The sequence below is a fragment of the Narcine bancroftii genome, chromosome 1 (assembly GCF_036971445.1).
Source record: "Narcine bancroftii isolate sNarBan1 chromosome 1, sNarBan1.hap1, whole genome shotgun sequence".
Taxonomy (NCBI): Eukaryota; Metazoa; Chordata; class Chondrichthyes; order Torpediniformes; family Narcinidae; genus Narcine; species Narcine bancroftii.
The window spans coordinates 482711887-482731380 of NC_091469.1; the positions used below are offsets into that span (position 1 = coordinate 482711887).

The 19494-nt window shown below is 39.2% G+C and overlaps 1 protein-coding gene across 2 annotated transcripts in view; it reads right to left on the bottom strand.

Annotated features, from left to right (window-relative positions):
- LOC138751929 (zinc finger and BTB domain-containing protein 47-like) overlaps positions 1-19494 on the bottom strand; it is a 293546-nt gene that overhangs the window by 111218 nt on the left and 162834 nt on the right. The gene's annotated exons all lie outside the window — the stretch shown is intronic.

Genomic DNA, 19494 nt, shown 5'->3' on the forward strand with positions numbered 1-19494 from the left:
TGACTGGATCTAAATGGGCTGATGAGCTTCCCTGGATCCTGTTGGGAATTCGAGCTGGACCCAGGATCTGATTGTGATTGGCTAGTTTCACTGTTCCACCAATGGCCTATAGAAACAGGTGTCTCAGCTCATGCAAGGTTTGCATGTCGCTGTGTTCGACAGCTATTTCTGGCAATCGGGGCACAGTTTTTAGAAGGCTGACCCTGCGCCATGGGATTGAATGGGAGATGGCTGGCCAGGCTTTAAGTAGGCCCGTTTCAACCGGTCGATGGTAAAAGTCTCCTCTTTGCCACTAATGTCCAGAACACAGGTGGAGCTATTGTTTCTTGTGACACGGTATGGACCCTCGTAAGGACTCTGGAAAGGTGGCTGGTGTGCCCCACACCAAGCAAATACTTATTTACAATAGGCCAACTCCTTGGGGATGTACATGTGGGGTTGACCGTGGGGTCTGGGCTTGGAGGGGGCCAAGGTGCTTAGGCATTTGCGAAGCCGAGACAGTGTGGTCACTGTCCCTAATTTCTCAGGTGTCGTTACAAGTTCACCCGGTACAACCAGGGACTGCAGAGAGGAATAGTTGCATACCTATGGAAAAATTACATATAATTTAAAGAACAAATATAACGTTTGTTAAGATATGGCAGCCATATTTCGATCTCATGGGGACCCAATTAATAATAAAAAGGACAACAATATATGCTGCTATAGTATAAATACAAGTGATTTCCTCATATAGAATTTTATGGTCAATGTAAGTGTGATCCCTAATGGTCTGCAGATTTATATGGGGGTGGGGGCGGAAGAGAGGTTGTTTTGTCTGTTTTGTTTTAATTGGAAAAAAGTCTTTTATATATATTTGGATATTGAAGAGCGTATTATTTATAAAAAACAAAGTATTCAAAAAAAGGGAATAATACATTGTATAATAGAAACAAAAATAAAATCAAAAGCTCAAGGGCAAAACATTTTAATTTTTTTACTCTTGGAATTTGGAGACAAGAACAAAGGAGCAAAGTGCTTGGTAAAATGGGAGTAGCTGATAGTGTTTAATCATTTGCCCCCTACCCCTGCTTTTGGAAGAAGTTTACAATATAGGAGACCATCAGGCCCATTGCACCCAAGTCAGCCCATTTGATCCAGGCATTCTATTCTTTCCTGCTTTTGCTAAATTTTATTTTCAACCACATAATCAAATACCCCTTGAAATTTACTGAATCTACACTCACTGCTCTGGTGAATCCTAGATCACAGTTCAATTTTTTCATCATTCCCTTGGACTGGTACAACCCGACAAAACATACAAACACATACACAAATTATACATGTGCAGTACGAAAAGACATACAGAAAAATAAATAAATATTGGTAAATAAATAGTTGAGTCTCGGAGGGTTCATCAGTCAGTAGTCTCATTGCCCATGGGAAGAAACTGCTTCTCAGCCTGGTGGTTTTGGCTGATACTCCTGTATCTCTATCCCAACAGGAGCAGCTAAAGGATTCTGCGCGAGGGGATAGGGGTTCTCTACAAATAATGATTGCAGAAGATCGTGCCAATGGAGAAGCTGAGGGAGACCCCCCAGTGATCGTCTCTGCCACTCTCGGCCCTGTGGATTGTCCTCTGATCCGTGCCACCAGTCAGCCAGGGCACTCTGGAGAGAGCTCCAGCAGCTAGCTAATTACAGAAGTTTATAATCTCCCAATTTCTTTTGGCAGTTATCTTAAACATGCGCATATCATATCATTGGAAACAAAACCCTTGAAACGCGTCGCCAAAATTGCCTCAGTTTTCTCTCTTCCGAGAACAACCTCACCTTTATCAGTGCATGACTGCAAAAGCCCATTCTAATGACAATTTTTAAAATACAGAACCACCCCCCCAACTATTTATTTTTTAAAAAATGCCATGAGACAGAATATGCCAGTTGTAACAGCAAAGAGCAAAGTGAGACAACTGATAATTCCCACCTTCAGAACAAAATAAGAGGTTTTGCAGAAGTACAAGTTTCCTCACCTAATTTACTCCACTTGTTCCATTTGACGCATTGGAGAGATTGCAACTGATTAGTCTGTCCTCCAAAAGCACCGTTTCTGAGCTGTGATTAATGAGCTTTGCAGCATCCACTGCCCCTTAAACGGTATCAAATGGTGATGATCATTTTCAGAACACTCCCAAGTGTTTTGACAAAAAGTCCCCATTCTTGTTTCAGATGTCAGCAGACACATGATGCCTCACAGGCTCACTTTGAAAAGGAACTCTGGGTCTTCGGAGAGGAAGTCATTAAGGAAGCTGGGTTGCAAACTCAACTGTTTTGAAGCGACTGAGCCATTAGGCCATACTCACAATTTAGGCAGAACTCATCGGAGACAACATGGACTTTGTGCCAGTAAGTTACAGGAAGCTGGGTTGCAAACTCAACTGTTTTGAAGCGACTGAGCCATTAGGCCATACTCACAATTTAGGCAGAACTCATCGGAGACAACATGGACTTTGTGCCAGTAAGTTACACACAGCAATTTCAAAATTAATCACAGAAAGGAATTCAAAGCTGTAAAAATGCAAAAACCTTGTGCGAGTCACTCAACTGCCTGTTTAAAGAGAGCATTATCCACCACACAGATGAGAAAATAGCAGTCACCATCTGTGCAGTCCGTTTGAAATCAAAGGGAAGCCAAAATATTCAGATCAGAATTTATTGTCATGTGCACGCCACAAAATTCGTTGTTTTGTGACAGCATCACAGTGTAAACATTAAATAAACATTATATTTCGAAATAAATAAAAAATAGTGCAAGAAAAAGTCAAAGGAAGGCAGGGTCTGTGGTTCAATATCCATTCAGGAATCTGATGGCAGAGGGAAAGAAGCTCTCTTTGTGCCGCTGAGTGCTCGTCTTCAGGCTCCTGTCCCTTTTTCCTTGATGGTAGCAAAATGGCTACTGGAGGCTTCTCATGTGTGGCTGAATTCGGTCAAACGGTGACACTTGAAATGGTGAAAATGGCAAGAAGAACTCAAAGTAGAAAGAAGCAGAGCACATATGCAGCAAGAAGGGAGGTGAGACACAAACAGTAAATACTCTGATCAGGCCACATCTGTGGGATGAGAATCAGAGTTATTGCTTTGGGTCGGAGACCCTTCATAGGAATGGAGAGAAAAAAAGCAGCTCGCAAAGCTTCTTTAATAGCCACTACAATTCTTTCCCTCTCTGACCTGGTCTAACAGGCTTTCGAAGAGAAACACAAAAACTGCAGATGCTGAATCCTGATGGTCAGTCAACATTATATGTCAAAATCTATCGAGACAAAGTAGGAATGGATGATATCAAAGTAGGAATGGATGATATCAAGTTTGAGGAACAGTACCTCATCTTGTGTGGGAGTTTTCTGGACTCGATATTGAATTCCATGATTTTAAAAGGGACAGACAGAGTCAATGTGGATAGGCTTTTTCAATTAAGAAAGGGGGAGATTCAAACTAGAGGACATGGTTTAAGATTGAAGGGGGAAAATTATAAGGGGAACATGAGGGGAAATTTCTTTACGCAGAGGGTGGTGGGGATGTGGAATGAGCTTCCGGCAGACGTGGTCGAGGCGGGATCATTGGTTACATTTAAGGAAAGACTGGATCGTTACATGGATAGGAGGGGACTAGAGGGGTATGGACCGGGTGCTGGTCAGTGGGACTAGGAGGGTGGGGATTTGCTACGGCATGGACTAATAGGGCCAAACTGGCCTGTTCTGTGCTGTAAGTGGTTATATGGTTATGGTTTGATTTCTCCATCTGTATCAATCATCCATTTGTATTATTAACTCAACTTAGTTTTTCCCTTCCTTTTTTTTTAGTTCTCCAGGAGTGAGGAACTTTACCAGCCTGACACTTCACACTTAGCCTACATTTCAACAATCTTACTTTCTAACAGCTCTCATTCACCTAATGGCTAAATAACAAAGAACTACTGGAGGAACGCAACAGGATTCAGGGGAAGAATTGGTTCGTCAATGTTTCGAGACAAATTATTCTTCAAATTTACGTTCAGCCTCACCCTGACAATGGAAGAAGCAGAGGACAGACATGTTACTGTAGGAAATTTTTTGGAGGAGTTAAAAAGATTGACTACATACAGGAAGCTTGTTTAGACCATGCTTTTGGTCACCCAATCTGTACTTGGTCTCATCAATGCTGAGGAGGCAACTCTGGGTACAACGAATGCAATAAAAACAATACCAGAGAAACTCAGCAGGTCAAACGGTGTAATTTATAAAGATATATAACCAATGTTTCAGGCTTGAGCTCTTCATCTAGGTATGGACAAAATATGGGCAGGTGTCCAAACAAAATGGTGGAGGGAGGGGGCAGGGCGAGGAGCACAGTACCGCAGGCAAGAGGTAAGATAGGGATCTACCACTTTATCTTTATTATGTAAAGTACACTGACCTGCTGAGTTTCTCTAGCATTTTGTTTTTACTTAAACCACAGGGTCTGCAGACTTTCAAGTTTTACTTTGGGTAGGATGATGTGCATGCCTGTCAGGCTCTGCCTCACCTGGAAGGACTGCTAGTGGACCTGTAGGGAGGTTTTTGAGTAGATGTAGGGACAAGTTTTGCACTTTCTGCAGGAACAGCCAAAATTGCCAAAGGGATGGGTGGGCAGGAAAGTGCAGCGTCAGAGAGAATTATCCCTGTGAAAAGGAGATAGAGGTAGAGAGGGGAAGAATGCGACTGGTTGTGGAATGGCGCTGATGTTGAAAGGAAGTGCCAAAGGATAACGTGTCAGATTTCAAACCATAACCATATAACCACTTACAGCACAGAACAGGCCAGTTCGGCCCTACTAGTCCATGCCATAGCAAATCCCCACCCTCCTAGTCCCACTGACCAGAAGTGGCAGAAAATGAGGAAGAGAGATACATTGTCCTTGTTGTTCCTGGTGAGAGATGGGGTAAGGACAGAAGTACAAGAAATGAAGGAGATGCATGCATGGCTTTATCAAAGACAGTAATGGGGAATCCACATTTATTAAAGAAAGAGGACACTTCATATGTCTTGGAGTGAAAAGCCTCATCAGGGGAACAGATAGGCAGAAAAGCTAGAAGAAAGCGAGGGTGTCCTAATCAATAGGGTGGGAAGAGGTATTATCCAGGTAACTGTTGGCTTATAATAGACGTCTGTGGACAGTATGTCCCCTGAGATAGAGACAGAGAGGTCAAGGAAGGGGTGAGAGGGGTCAGAAATTGTCTAGGTAAATTTAAGGCCCTGGTGGAAGTTGGGAGTAAGTTTAATAAAAATGTCACATTCTGCAAGGGTATAGGAGGTAGCACCAACAAAGTAATCTCCAGCCGCTTTCAGGTGCTCGGACGCAGATAATGCACCAGCAAACGTGGCTGGGGAGTGCAGCTGGGAATTTCAGGTGGCCGCAGAGAAGTCGCCTTTCTGTCACCTGAACGTGCCAGATAAAGGAGAGCCGCATCCGAGTGAATGCCGGCTCCTGTGAACTGTGGCCTGTGGCCCTAGCCCCCCCCCCCCCACCACTGGAGCTTTCGGGTGCAACGGTGGATTCTCGGAGCCGGAGATTATACCTACAGGAGGAGGGTTAGGTAAGTGCTCCTCCTGGCTGGATTCTCCATTTTCAGGTGGCCACCTGACAGCTTATGGATATTTGGAGGAGGCAGTACCCAAAAGAGAAGTAATATTCATTTTATTCGAGTAGGCACACAACATACTCAAGGATTGATATGTTTTTGTTGTGGGCCCATATTTAAGGGAGAGTTAGGAAAACTGAGTATAAGCTAGACTACTTTCAGATCATACACCCCTGTTATTAGCAATAGAACTGGAGGACATCCCACCAAGAACATATAGATGAAGGTTAAACTCCATGCTACTGAAAAGGCTGTAATTTAGAGAGTTATTGAATGCCAAATTAAAACATATTTTAAAATAAACACAGAATCGGTGAAAGATAAATTTACACTATGGGACGCAATAAAAGCCTTCATTAGAGGGCAGATAATAAGTTATGTAACTAAGATGAAAAAGGACTACAATCGGGAAATAGAGCAGTTGCAAAGGGAGATAGCATGTATAGAAAAGAAACTTGTGAAAAGGGACAATATAAAGAAAAAGAGAGAATTGACGAACAAAAATATAAAATATGAAACATTACAAACATACAAGGTGGAGAAGGACATAACGAAAATAAAGCAAAAGTATTACGAATTGGGAGAAAAAAGACATAAACACTTTGGCAACTTAAAACAGAACATGCTAAAAGAACTGTATTGGCATCAAGGAAAAAGGACAAATAAATCACATATAACCCAACAGAGATTAATGAAAACTTTAAGGAATTTTATGAAAAATTATACCAAAATGAGAATGAGGGAAAAGATGATACAATAGAAGAGTTTTTAGCTAAAATCGAACTGCCCAAATTGCAAGAAGAGGAACAAAATTAACTGATAAATCCATTTGAAATAGAGGAGATAGAGGATAAATTAAAAAAGCTGCTGAACAATAAAACACCAGGAGAGGATTCTATAAAACATATAAAGAGTTATTAATTCCTCCTCTCCTGGAAGTGATGAACCAGATAGAAGAAACACAAAACTTGCCAGTCTCATGTAAGACAGCAATGATTACATTAATACCAAAGAAGGGAAAGGATCCATTAACAATAGCATCATATAGACCAATATCCCTACTTAGCACAGATTATAAGATAACAGCAAAATTATTATCAAACAGATTGGATGATTGTGTACCAAAAATAGGAAAACAAGATCAAACTGGATTTATTAAGAAAAGACGAACAGCGGATAATGTCTGTAAACTTATTAATCTAATTCATGCAGTTCAAGGAAATAAGAGACCAACGGCACCTGTTGCCTTAGACACAGAAAAAGCCTTTGACAGGGTAGAGTGGAACTACTTATTTAAAGTATTACATAAGTTCAATTTGCCAGAAAAATATATTAATTTAATTAAAGCATTATACAATGGACCATAGGCAAAGGTAATAGTAAATGGATATGTATCAAACCAATTTAAATTAAGTAGATCAACTAGGCAGGGATGTCCATTATCCCCCATCATTGTTCGCCTTAGCAATAGAACCACTGGCAGAGCTGATAAGAATAGAAAACAAAATAAAAGGGATAAAAATAAAGGAGGAGGAGTATAAAATCAGTTTATTTGCAGATGACATCATAGTATACCTAACAGAACCAGAAATATCGATAAAAGAATTACATAAGAAATTGAAGGAATATAGAGAAATATCGGGGTACATGGTCAACGCAAATAAAAGTGAAGTGATGCCAATAACTAATGCGGATTATACAGAACTTAAAAAAGAATCACCATTTAAATGGCAAACACAAGCAATCCGATACCTAGGGATCAGGTTAGACAATAACTTAAGCCACTTGTACAAACTAAATTATCAGCCAATAATAAAGAAATTGCAGGAAGACTTAGAACATTGGAAAGAACTACCGCTAACGTTGATAGGAAGGGTGAACTGCATTAAAATGAATGTCTTCCCAAGGATACAATACTTATTTCAAATGTTACCAATTCCCTTAACAGAGAAATTCTTTGATGAACTAAAGAGAAAAATAAGGAAATTCTTGTGGAAAGGGGGGAAACCAAGGGTACCGTTAAATAAATTAACAGCAAGGTATAATGAAGGTGGTTTGCAGTTACTGAACTTCAGAAATTATTGTAGAACCGCACAATTAAGGTATTTATCAGATTTTTACCAGAGAGAAAAACCAGACTGGACTAAGATAGAACTAGATAAAATAGGGGAGAAGGTACCGGAACATATACTTTATAAGTGGGATGAAAAGCTGGTGCAATATAAAAGCCCACCAGTATTGCATCATTTACTTAATATATGGAAGAAGATCCACGTAGAAAGGAAAAAAAACGAATTACCAAATACCAAAATTACTATCGACGCAAAATCAACTAATCCCTTTTACAATAGATAACCTTTCCTTTGGAGAATGGGAGAGAAAAGGAATTAAAAGAATAGAAAATTGTTTTTTTTGGGAAATAATTTATTAACATTTGAACAGTTGAAGGACAAATGTGGAATAACTCACGGTACAATGTTTGCAAATCATCAACTGAAAGCTTATTTAAAGGATAAATTGGGAAACAGATTGAGATTACCAGAAGGAAGCAGCTTTGAATATGTGATTACAGACACAATGATAATTAAAAGATTTATAACAAATATGTACATTAAGCTTTAAGGTAAGCAAAATGATGAAATAAGCTACAAACCTAAACAAAAGTGGGAAAAGGATTTAAACATAAAGAATGAAACATGGGAAAAGTTATGTTCTGGAGTTATGAAGAATACAATAAACACAAGGTTACGCATGATACAGTATAATTGGTTACACAGGTTATATATCACGCCTCGAAAGTTAAAAGAATGCGATCCAACATTATCAGATAGGTGTTTTCGCTGTAAGAAGGAAATGGGAACAGCAGTACATGCAATTTGGGCATGTACAAAAGTGAATACATTTTGGGAAGAACTAAATCAGATATTAAATAAAATCACAAAAAATAACATACCAAAAAATCCAGAGATCTTTCTTTTAAGTAACACAGAAGAATTAGGCCTCAAATAGGATAAAGAGCAAAAAAGATTCATTATGATAGCCTTTGCAGAAGCAAAAAAATGTATACTGTCAACTTGCTAAATGGAAGAGAGCCTGAGAATATAGCAATGGTACATGGAAAAGAATAAATGTATTCCATTGGAAAAAATAACATAATATAAAAAATAAAGTCACATTGTTTGAACAAATTTGGGAACCATTCATGGAACATGAGAGAGAGAGCTTGCCTTGGACCTCCATCCCCTAAAATGACAAGAAGACAAAACAATTTGATTTGACACATTTTTCTTGTTTGTTTTTCCTTTGTGTAAAGACATTGTTTTATGGTTTTATTGTATTGTATATGTTGGTTTTGGAGGGGGTAGGAGGGAAGGGGGGAAAATGCCACTGTGTATATTTAATGAGAAATGTTTGTACAAATTTTGGTTGATATGGTTCACGGTGTGAAAAATAAAAAAATTATTTAAAAAAAGATAAACATGGGGATAATCAGTAGGAGTAGGCTATTTGGCTTCTTGTCCCTACTCAACTATTCAAACATTCCTCCTGCCTCTGCACATCTGGTGCTAAACCCCTTAACAATATCTTTTGTTCCAGGCCAACCTGACCTAAAGCAATACTCCCCATGTCATAAATGGCATTGAGTCATCCTGATTCTTCCTACCCAACATTGGCTCCACAGCAAATTAAAGCCTCCCTTTTAAAATTTTCATCCTTCCTTTCAAATCCCACTGTGGCCTAATTTCTCCTGATCTTTCCATGCACCTCCGGTCTCATATACCTTTCAAGACTTTATTCATATGCACCAGATTATCCCAATGTTTCCATCACTTGCACCCATGCCTTCACCTGGCAATATGCAAGTTCTGATTACTTTTAAGAAGCTTTTTTTGATATGCTTTTATTGACCAAGATTTTAATCTTGTGTTTTTGTGTGACAAGGGCTCTGTGAATCATCTTGAATAATTTTCTCGTAAATACATAGAAATACATGCTGTCATTACCTGTAATATTAAACCATTTCCATTATTTGTTCGAGCATTTTGTTTGGCTTATAATCAGTGGTTTCCCAATTGATTAAAATAAAACTGGAGCTGAAAATTGGGAGTAGGGGGGGCATAGGAGAGAAGAACTGAGTGGGTGGGAATGGAAAGAACCCCAGGTTAAAACCAAAAGTAGACATTTGTCCAACAACATGTGGGCAAGGTAGACAACATCAGAAAAATATTAAAAGGAATTAATTCTACATTTTAACATTTTCCAAGGATAGAAGAATCCAAAACTACAGGAGAAAGATTTAAGGTGAGAGGTAAAAAATTTAAAAGAGACATGAGTGGCAACTTTTTCCCAAGTTGATAGGTATATGAAAAGAGCTGCCAAAGGAAGCAGCAGAGACATGTGGAATTATAACATTAAAAAGACATTTGGACACTACATGGATTGAATCATTGGGAGAAATGGACAGGCTGGGCATTTTCCCCTGGTTCAAGAGGCTGAGGGAATCCTTACAGCAGAGGTTTTCAAACTTTCTTTCCACTCACATACCACCTGAAGTAATCCCTATGCCATAGCTGCTCTGTGAGGGATTATTTCAGGTGGTATGTGAGTGGGGAAAAAAGGTTAAAGAACCACTCCTCTCGACCCAATTGTAACGGAAATATGGCACTTGAGAAAAATTGTCATTGGCCCATTTCTTTTGGAGTTCTGAAACCATGCACATAACAAGTCAATAAGGTATAATTAAAACAGTGCTTTTCAAACATTTTCTTTCCACTCACAGACTACTTTAAGTAACCCCTTACATTAGTCACAGAGCACCGACGGCATAGGGAATACTTAAAATGGTATGAGAGTGGAAAGAAAAAGTTTGAAAACCACTGCTTTAGAGGTATACAAAATGAGGGGTATACACAAGGTGAAGGGTCACAGTGGGGGAAGTGCAAAACTAGAGAGTATTGATTTGTGAGGAGTGGAAGACTTAAAAGGGAACCCTGAGAGGGGTAATTTTTATTACAAACAAAATGGTTGGTTGGAGGGGCGTGGCAAGATGGCGTAGGGAGCGGACGTGCATTCCCGGTCTCCCCCAGGCAGTTATATAAATACCCGTTTTAAGAATATTTCTTTTTTGTTAAAAGTCTTTGTTTTGTTTATCAATTGTTTTTAGTTTAAAATGGCAACAAAGATTAAGGAAAATAGAGTTCAAATACAGAACAAAACTATACTCTCCGACTTTGGAAGAAACTCGGCCTACTTGCTCAGACAGAACCACGGAGTCAAGGCTGGAATTTTCTTAAGAATGGAGCTCATTAATTGGACTGTCGGATAAGCTGGCCTTGGACACCCCTCTGAAAGATGTTTAAAATGGCAACAAAGATTAAGTAAAATAGAGTTCAAATACAGAACAAAACTACACTCTCCGACTTTGGAAGAAACTCGGCCTACTTGCCCAGACCGAACCACGGAGTCAAGGCTGGAATTTTCTTAAGAACGGAGCTCATTAATTGGACTGTCGGATAAGCTGGCCTTGGACACCCCTCTGAAAGATGGTGATGAATATTGATTTGAAATGTTTTATGAAGATAAATTGCAGTAATTGCCATTGGTTGCCTGTGAGTTTTAAAAATCCAGATAACATTAAAGTTTATTAGTGATTTTTTTTGGATGGAATATCGGAAGGATTAATTTATTATCTATAAATACAGAACAAAATTACATTCTTTGACTTTGGAAGAAATTTGACCTATTTGCCCAGACAGAGCCGGAGTTGGTGCTGGAATTTTCTCAAGAACAGAACTTATTAAAGTTGATTTCGGACTCCTTTTTGAAAGATGACGACGAATGTTGATTTGAAATATTTGAAATATTTTCTGAAGATAAACATATATATGGAACTTCTTGACCTGCAATAAGGTTTATCAGTGATTTTTTTTTTGGATGGAATATTGGAAGAGTGAATTTATTATCTTTTAAAATGGCAACAAAGATTAAGGAAAATAGAGTTCAAATACAGAACAAAACTACACTCTCCGACTTTGGAAGAAACTCGGCCTACTTGCCCAGACAGAACCACGGAGTCAAGGCTGGAATCTTCTTAAGAACGGAGCTCATTAATTGGACTGTCGGATAAGCTGGCCTTGGACACCCCTCTGAAAGATGGTGATGAATATTGATTTGAAATGTTTTATGAAGATAAATTGCAGTAATTGCCATTGGTTGCCCGTGAGTTTTAAAAATCTAGATAACATTAAAGTTTATTAGTGATTTTTTTTGGATGGAATATCGGAAGGATGAACTTATTATCTATAAATACAGAACAAAATTACATTCTTTGACTTTGGAAGAAATTTGACCTATTTGCCCAGACAGAGCCGGAGTTGGTGCTGGAATTTTCTCAAGAACAGAACTTATTAAAGTTGATTTCGGACTCCTTTTTGAAAGATGGCGACGAATGTTGATTTGAAATATTTGAAATATTTTCTGAAGATAAACATATATATGGAACTCCTTGACCTGCAATAAGGTTTATCAGTGATTTTTTTTTGGATGGAATATTGGAAGAGTGAATTTATTATCTGTGAGTATGCATACATTGCAAACAGATTTTAATAGTTTTGAAAAGGATTTTTTTAAACTAAACAACAAGATCAGTTTAATATTGAGAAAATTGGAAAAAACGGAAACTTTATTAAATTTGGAAACTCAGTAGAAAGAAACTATGAACAAGATTGATGATTTATAAAATTAAAGTTGAAGGAGCAATGTCCAAGAAGAGTTAAAAATTTTGAATAAGTTTTTCTTGAAAATAAACAATAATTTCAACTTAACATTGAGAAGACTGACAAAGTGGAAAATTTGATATTAAATTGGGAAACATAGAAGAAAGAACATATGAATAACACTGATGCTTTAGAAGATCAAGACCAAAGGAATTATGTTCAAGAAAATTTTAAAAGATTTGAAAAAACTTTTTTTGAAAGTAAGCTACAAATTTAACTTGAGACTGAGAAGAATGGAAGATTCGGTGTTGAACTGGGATGTTCAGAGGTGTTTTAATTCAGTGGATGAAATTCAGGAAGATGAAAAAAAAATTTAAAAAAAAAGCTTTTATTGATTGTAAACAATGTTTAACTCAGTGTTGGGAGGGTGGAAAGGGTGCAAAATTTAATATCAAGTTTGGATTTTAAAAAAAAAGAGTTTATGAATAAGATTGGTTAAATTGATGGACCGAGATTTTATGGATATAAGAAATGATGATTTTTCGGTTTATACGTGTATTTTGTCTGCCTGGGGGGGAGGGGAGGGGGTGGTACTTCTCTCCCGAAAGTCATATGCCACTTGTGGTTTATACCACACCCATTTGGGTTTTTGGGAATTAACCACCACAAGGTGGTTTCCTAAGGGGTTAGGGGAGGTGGGGGGTGAAAATTATTTAGTATCTATTATGTAATATTATACTAAGTCAATTTGAAATGAATGTATGGAGATACTATAAATAAATTTAAAAAAAAAACAAACAAAATGGTTGGAATGTGGAACAAGCTGCCAGAGGAAATGAGAGGCAGGTACAATTACAACATTTAAAATACATTTGGACAGGCCCATGGACTAGCAAGATTCAGAGAGATATTGGCCAAATGCAGGAAAATAGGACTCATTCAATTTGACAACTTGGTCAGCATGGACAAATTAGGGCAAAGGTTATTTATATTTACATTAATCAGTTTGATTCATGTGTCTTAGGAGGTGTCCATTCAGCCCTTCCAGTTTTTGTCTCATTGTTCCACTTATTTTCCCGTAATCTATTCTCGCTCACGAGCCATTCAATCCCTAACACTAGGGATAATTTACAATAATCAACGAACTTACCAACAACCATCACTTTTGGAGACAATAAGAAACCAGGGCACCTGGAGGAGGTGGGGATGGATATTGTATACAGTCACAGGGAGTACATGCAAAATCCTCATCGTGGAGGTCGGCATTGAAAAAAAATAACCCGCTGGAGGAACTCAGTGGGTTAAGCAGCATTTCAGGATTGACGCAGGATCACGACCCAAAACATTGGCTAGCCCTTTACCTTCACGGATGCTGCTTGGCCTGCTGAGTTCCTCCACCAGTTTGCTTTTGGCTGTTGATTCCAGCACCTGCAGCCTCCTGTGGCTTCAGGTTTGAATGCCGGGTGTTGGCGCTTTAAGTGAGAGCATTACTTGATAAACCACTTGCAAATCATTCTTAAATTTTTTTTTTTGCTACGACTGCAAGAACACCATCATATTGCAGGTTTTAGTCAAAGCATTCCACGTAATGCTCAATGCCTCTCTTTCTCTTATTTTGCAATAATTTATTTTTTAAATGCAATTCACAGCAATAGTTGCACTTGCACTGCTACTTGCAAAAGAATGCATTTCGTGACATGCTCATGACTTTTTTTTGAGATTCTAACTATTTGGAAATGGAATATGGTTAATGGAATGGACACTGCTGCAAACACGACACACGCTGGCAACTCCCAAAGGTAGTACATTGATTTCAAAAGGACATTGATAGCCATTAAAATAAAAGAATAGTCTCTGTGCAACTGTTAAAAAGTGTTCAGGAACAGGTATCAAGTGAAAATGAATCAATGAATGCAAAGGTACTCAAAAATCAGACAACCAAGTTAAAATCTTGAAGGTCACAAACCCTCAAAAGGACTGAAGGCTCAGTTTCACTCAATGAATAGGAGCAATTTGTTATGTTAAGTACAACCATTGCAAACACAGCCATTGCTTGTGGTGAAATAATCGATCCAGTCCCCATTCTCATCTTCTCTCAAGATTGTGAATGACGGTGTTTTGGCATTATAATTATTCCAGTTGAGCAAGGTGATCTCCACCACCAACAAGTCTTTACATCAAACAGAATTTCATGAGTGAAAATACAGTTATAAACTCCAATCATCTAAAATCCAAACCTTTAGAAATTCTGGTGACAGGGCATCCAATTTGCACAATATTCCAGAGGGTGAGAATGGTTGTACAAAATCAGCCCACGGTTTCATACACCTAAAAAGTCACAGGTGTAGCAAGTTTTAATGTCAGAGTACAAGCGATGGAGAAATTGGCAAAGGTAAATGGAGTCCTATCAGGAAGATGGGTGGGAGGTACAGTTGAGGACACTAGTGGGCTTACAACTAATATCAGTCATTAACCACACCGTTTATGCCTCAAAACTTAAAAATTTCACCTTAAAATTGGTCTAAAATTCTTACCTTGACAATACCACCGCCATCTTCCTGCTGGCTCCGACGCAATCTCGCGCATGGCCCATTAGTTATCAGCAAAGTCTCAGTGCTCCTCCACGGGATCTATCCGCCCAGTCAAACTACTGTCGACTCTGTACAGGCTTTAAACGGCCTGTTACTGGAACTGACAGCGGCTTATTTTGAAATACCCAAATAAAATTTAAACATTTAAATGATAATTTGTTTTTAAAATAACGTGATTTGCTTTTAACAGCATCCACTGGTCAACAATAAGTGTCAAATCTGGGGTCGTCTTATACAAAGGGTATTGTTCAAAACCAACACTTTAGGTGCAAATTCCAGGGTCATCCTATAGAGCAGGGGTGTCAAACTCCAATTCACAGAGGGTCAAAATTAAAAACTTGGACTAAGTCGTGGTCCAAACTAAATATTTATTGAAAATTTTCAACAACATCTGCATGTTTTCTCTTCTTTCAACATATGTAATGTTAAACTTTTTCTTATTAAAATAAATGTTTAATAATAGTTTTGGTTAAACTCTTTCCAGAAGAAGCATTAACAATTGAGAAATAAAATATTCAATAAATAATATTTCTCTCTAGCCTTTAAGCTCCTTTTAAATGTTTTTTTTTCACAAGCCAACAAGTCAAAAAAAAAACTTGCTTCAATGAAAATCCAATCTTTCAACGATGAACAGTCCAAAGTTAACCAAAGAAAATATGAATCCAAGCTTAGCTTGCTACACTGTGATTTACTCTGATGCACCTGGGTCTAAACCAGATATTTGGCATCTCTTCTTAGATGCAAGTTCATCAAACTCTGGGGTCAGAGTTTGCCTCCCACCTGTCTTGAAAGGTCCTGTTTTCTGTCTTTGGTTCGGCCATTTTTCGTAAGGGGTTTATTACGTGTGAGTTAGGCGACAGGTCGCAGATACTAATGAAAGTAAAGAGAGGAGGTGGGGGCGATTAGCGGGCTGACGCCAATGCATTTGCAAAGCATTCTGGGATTTGTAGTATTAGCTGTGCATGCGCTAGACTGGCGCGGCGGCCAGCAGGCCAGCTCTAGTACATATTTGATATGATCTTGCGGGCCAAATAGAATTATATCACGGGCCAAATTTGGCCCGCGGGCCTGAGTTTGACATGTGTGCTCTAGAGAGTCGTCCTATGCAACAGTAAATACGGTAACCCAAGTTGGAGATGAAGATGTCAAAATCAGAGTCGTCACACGTGGACTGTGCTAAGTTCAGGAAAGAGTCACCCGAAAAATTACTTCACTGGAAAAGTTCTTACACTATTGTGTAACAAATTTAAAGCCAGTGTAAAGAGAGTGGCCTTGAACATCCAATAGGTGAAAAATTTGCCAGCACAGCGCAAAGAAGCAAGGGTGCCAAATAATCAGTTTGATTGTAATAAGCTCTAACATAATACGATTTTGTTTCAGAATCACTGGCGATGCATAAAGACAGGAGTGAAAGCAATATTTGTCAATCAAGGTACAGAGTAAAGCAGCATATTACTACTGTACAAGACACTGGTGAGACCACTCTGGGAGTATTGTGCACAGTTCTGATCATCCAGCTACAGGAAAGGAAGCCGACCAGATTCATGAGAATGTTACGGGAAATGAAGGGTTTGAATTATAAGAGGAGTCAGGAACTTTTCTCCATGCAGGAGGCCAAGTTGGAAGGAACCTGATGGGGGCAAATAAAATCATGAGGGGCGGAAAGATAAAGTGTCATTGTACCTTTTGCCAAGGTAGGTGAATCTAAAATTGGAGGGCAGAGATTTAAGGAGGAGTGGAAAGATTTCAAAAGGACCTGAGGGTCACCTTATTTACACAGATGGTGGTGGGTATGTGGAACAAGCTGCTAAAGGACGTGGTAGAGGTGGAAACGATTGTACATACCATTTAGACATGCATACGTACAGGAAAGGTTGAGGGGGATATGGGCTGAAAATATAGTGAAATGAGACTCACTTGTCAGTGTTGACAAGTTGGGATGAAAGGGGCCTGTTTCCATTCTGTAGAATATAAACATTAATATCCAGCATATCAAATATTCCTGATTCCTCAACATCAGAGCAAACTAAGCACTGGTTAAACACTATTACCCAGTGGCCCTCCCATCTACTGTAATTAAATGCTTTGAGAGGTTAAAATGGGCTATATCTAAAACCAAGTCTGTAACAATCTGGGATAATGAAACAAAATTTGCGCCAAATTTATCACTGAAGCTTAGAGACTTAGTTTCATCTCTACAAAACTCCTTTTTATAATTAAACAAGGAAGCTCTGGTTACATCAGTGAATTAACAACTATCCATTCTATCTCGCTTACTCTTTTACTGACCAAATCCACACTTCCATCAACAGTCTACCACGTGGGGCATCTTTCTCACCCACCCTCATGCACTTGCACCTTGGTGGTGAGACACAGCTCCTTGTCTACTGACCCCACTGGACCAACTTATTTTCCTGTATCTACTATGAACCAACTTAGAAACCATTATCTGACTCACTAACTCCTTTCTTTTTCTAAGAATAATATAGCACAGAAACAGGTGCTTCGATGTCTTGTCCCATTGTCCTACAACCGGACCATAGCCCCTCCCATCTATGCACCTTTCCAAATTTCATGCACTTGCACCTTGGCAGTGAGACGCAGCTCCTTGTCTATTGACCCCACTGGACCAACTTATTTTCCTGTATGAACCAACTTAAAAACCATTATCTGACTCACTAACTCCTTTCTTTTTCTAAGAATATAGCACAGAAACAGGTGCTTTGATGCCTAGTCCTATTGGCCTGCAACCGGACCATAGCCCCTCCCATCTATGCACCTTTCCAAATTTCTCTTAAATATCAAAATTGAACCTCCACACACCACTTATGATGGCGACCCCGACATATTCAATAAAACGAAGCTGTGAATTGTGGGTAGTAGTTTGCAAAGTCAAGGGCATTGAGATTCTTTTTTTTTCTAACATTTCAATCAGATTGCTAACCTGCCACAGCCTTGAAACAAACTGGTCAACCAATTTGGGATGTAGCTGCTTTTCACCTTTGATTTTTCCATGGCCTTCATCTCTTTATTGAGTTTACCTTTCTTCCCCCTTACAGCTGAATGGGACTACACTTACCACTCTTTCCTATCCCAAATCGTAGCTGTGTTATTTCGACTGGAGCAAACTCCTTACACTCATGACCAATTCTACTTTCCTTGTTGCCATAATCTCCAGAGAAATTGTCTATTTAAGTTTCCAGCTTTCTATCTGATCTGGAGGCTGGTTTCTAACCCCACACAAAATCCATCACAAAGACCACCTAGCTGATATTTCTCTTGTAGCCTTCTTGAAGCAGAGACCCTCATGGGCAGAAAGCCCTTCCCATTTTCCTCCACTCTAATCTTCCATTCTCCACAATTAACATCCAAAACACTCTCAAATGTATCATCTGATAAACTCAGTAGAAATTTGGAACCCTACACCTTGAAGGTCATAAATAATGTATCTATTTAGATTCACAAAACATGTGCTTCCATTAACCTCTCTGGATATAGAGATATTCTACAGCAAGGAAAACAGGCCCTTCAACCCAACTTGTCCATGCCGACCCAAGTGTTTTGTCCCATTTGCCTGCATTTATGTGGCAATGATTTCACATACCAATCCAAAATTTACTTCAGCAAGATAACATGCTATGGGTCTGGAAGGCTCTCTGCTCCTCCAATCCCTGCCCATTTACCAGGCAGAATCACTGTCCCACCACGGGCATTGCTAACTCCATCATCTTCAATCACAAATTCTTATTGTCCCAGCACCTCTAGAAGAGTCTCCCTCCACACTCCTCTTTCTCAACCCCAAAACAGATCAGTAAATGGTCAGTCGAGATATTAGAACACAAGATAGCAAAGCAGAATTAGGCCATTTGGCCCAATGAGTCCACCCTGCAATTCCTTCAAGGCTGATTTACTAAAGCCACTTTCCAATGGCCACAATACCCGACTGTAAAGCTGCACATTGTACTCCTGTGCAGATGTTGGATGGCCATCTGAAACTGGAGTAACTGGCAAGGATGTCTACTTACCTAACCCTTCTCCAGTAGGTGTAATATCCTGCTTGGAGTATCCCCCGTCAGCCATCGACTCTGGGTTTCAGTGGTTCTATCTACCTATTTATTTATTTATTTCAAGACGCACAACACCGGCAGCGCAAGTCGGGCAGGCGAAGGGGAGGCACCGGCAGCACGAGTTAGGTGAGCAAAGGGGAGGCACTGGCAGCGCGGGTCAGGAGTTATCCACTGTCCAAACTTATTGCAGCAGCGATGCCATAATGTGAATCTTGTGCAATGGGTTGATAAGTGTGCAACAAACTTTAGGAAATGTTTGTTTTACTGTCAGGGTTGTTTTTTTATTGCACGGTCAGCAAATTCAAATGAAAATTGATCGGGAACCGGAGGGATGCAGGGTGAAATTCATTTGTACAGCTGCAAATAAAAAATGTGCTAGATGCAAACTCAAAATATACCATTAATTTGTTTTTTTTTTGGCTGAGCTCTGAGACTTTTTTTGTGTCTTGATATTGTTTGTCAGTCATGCACTGTAAATGACGTCAA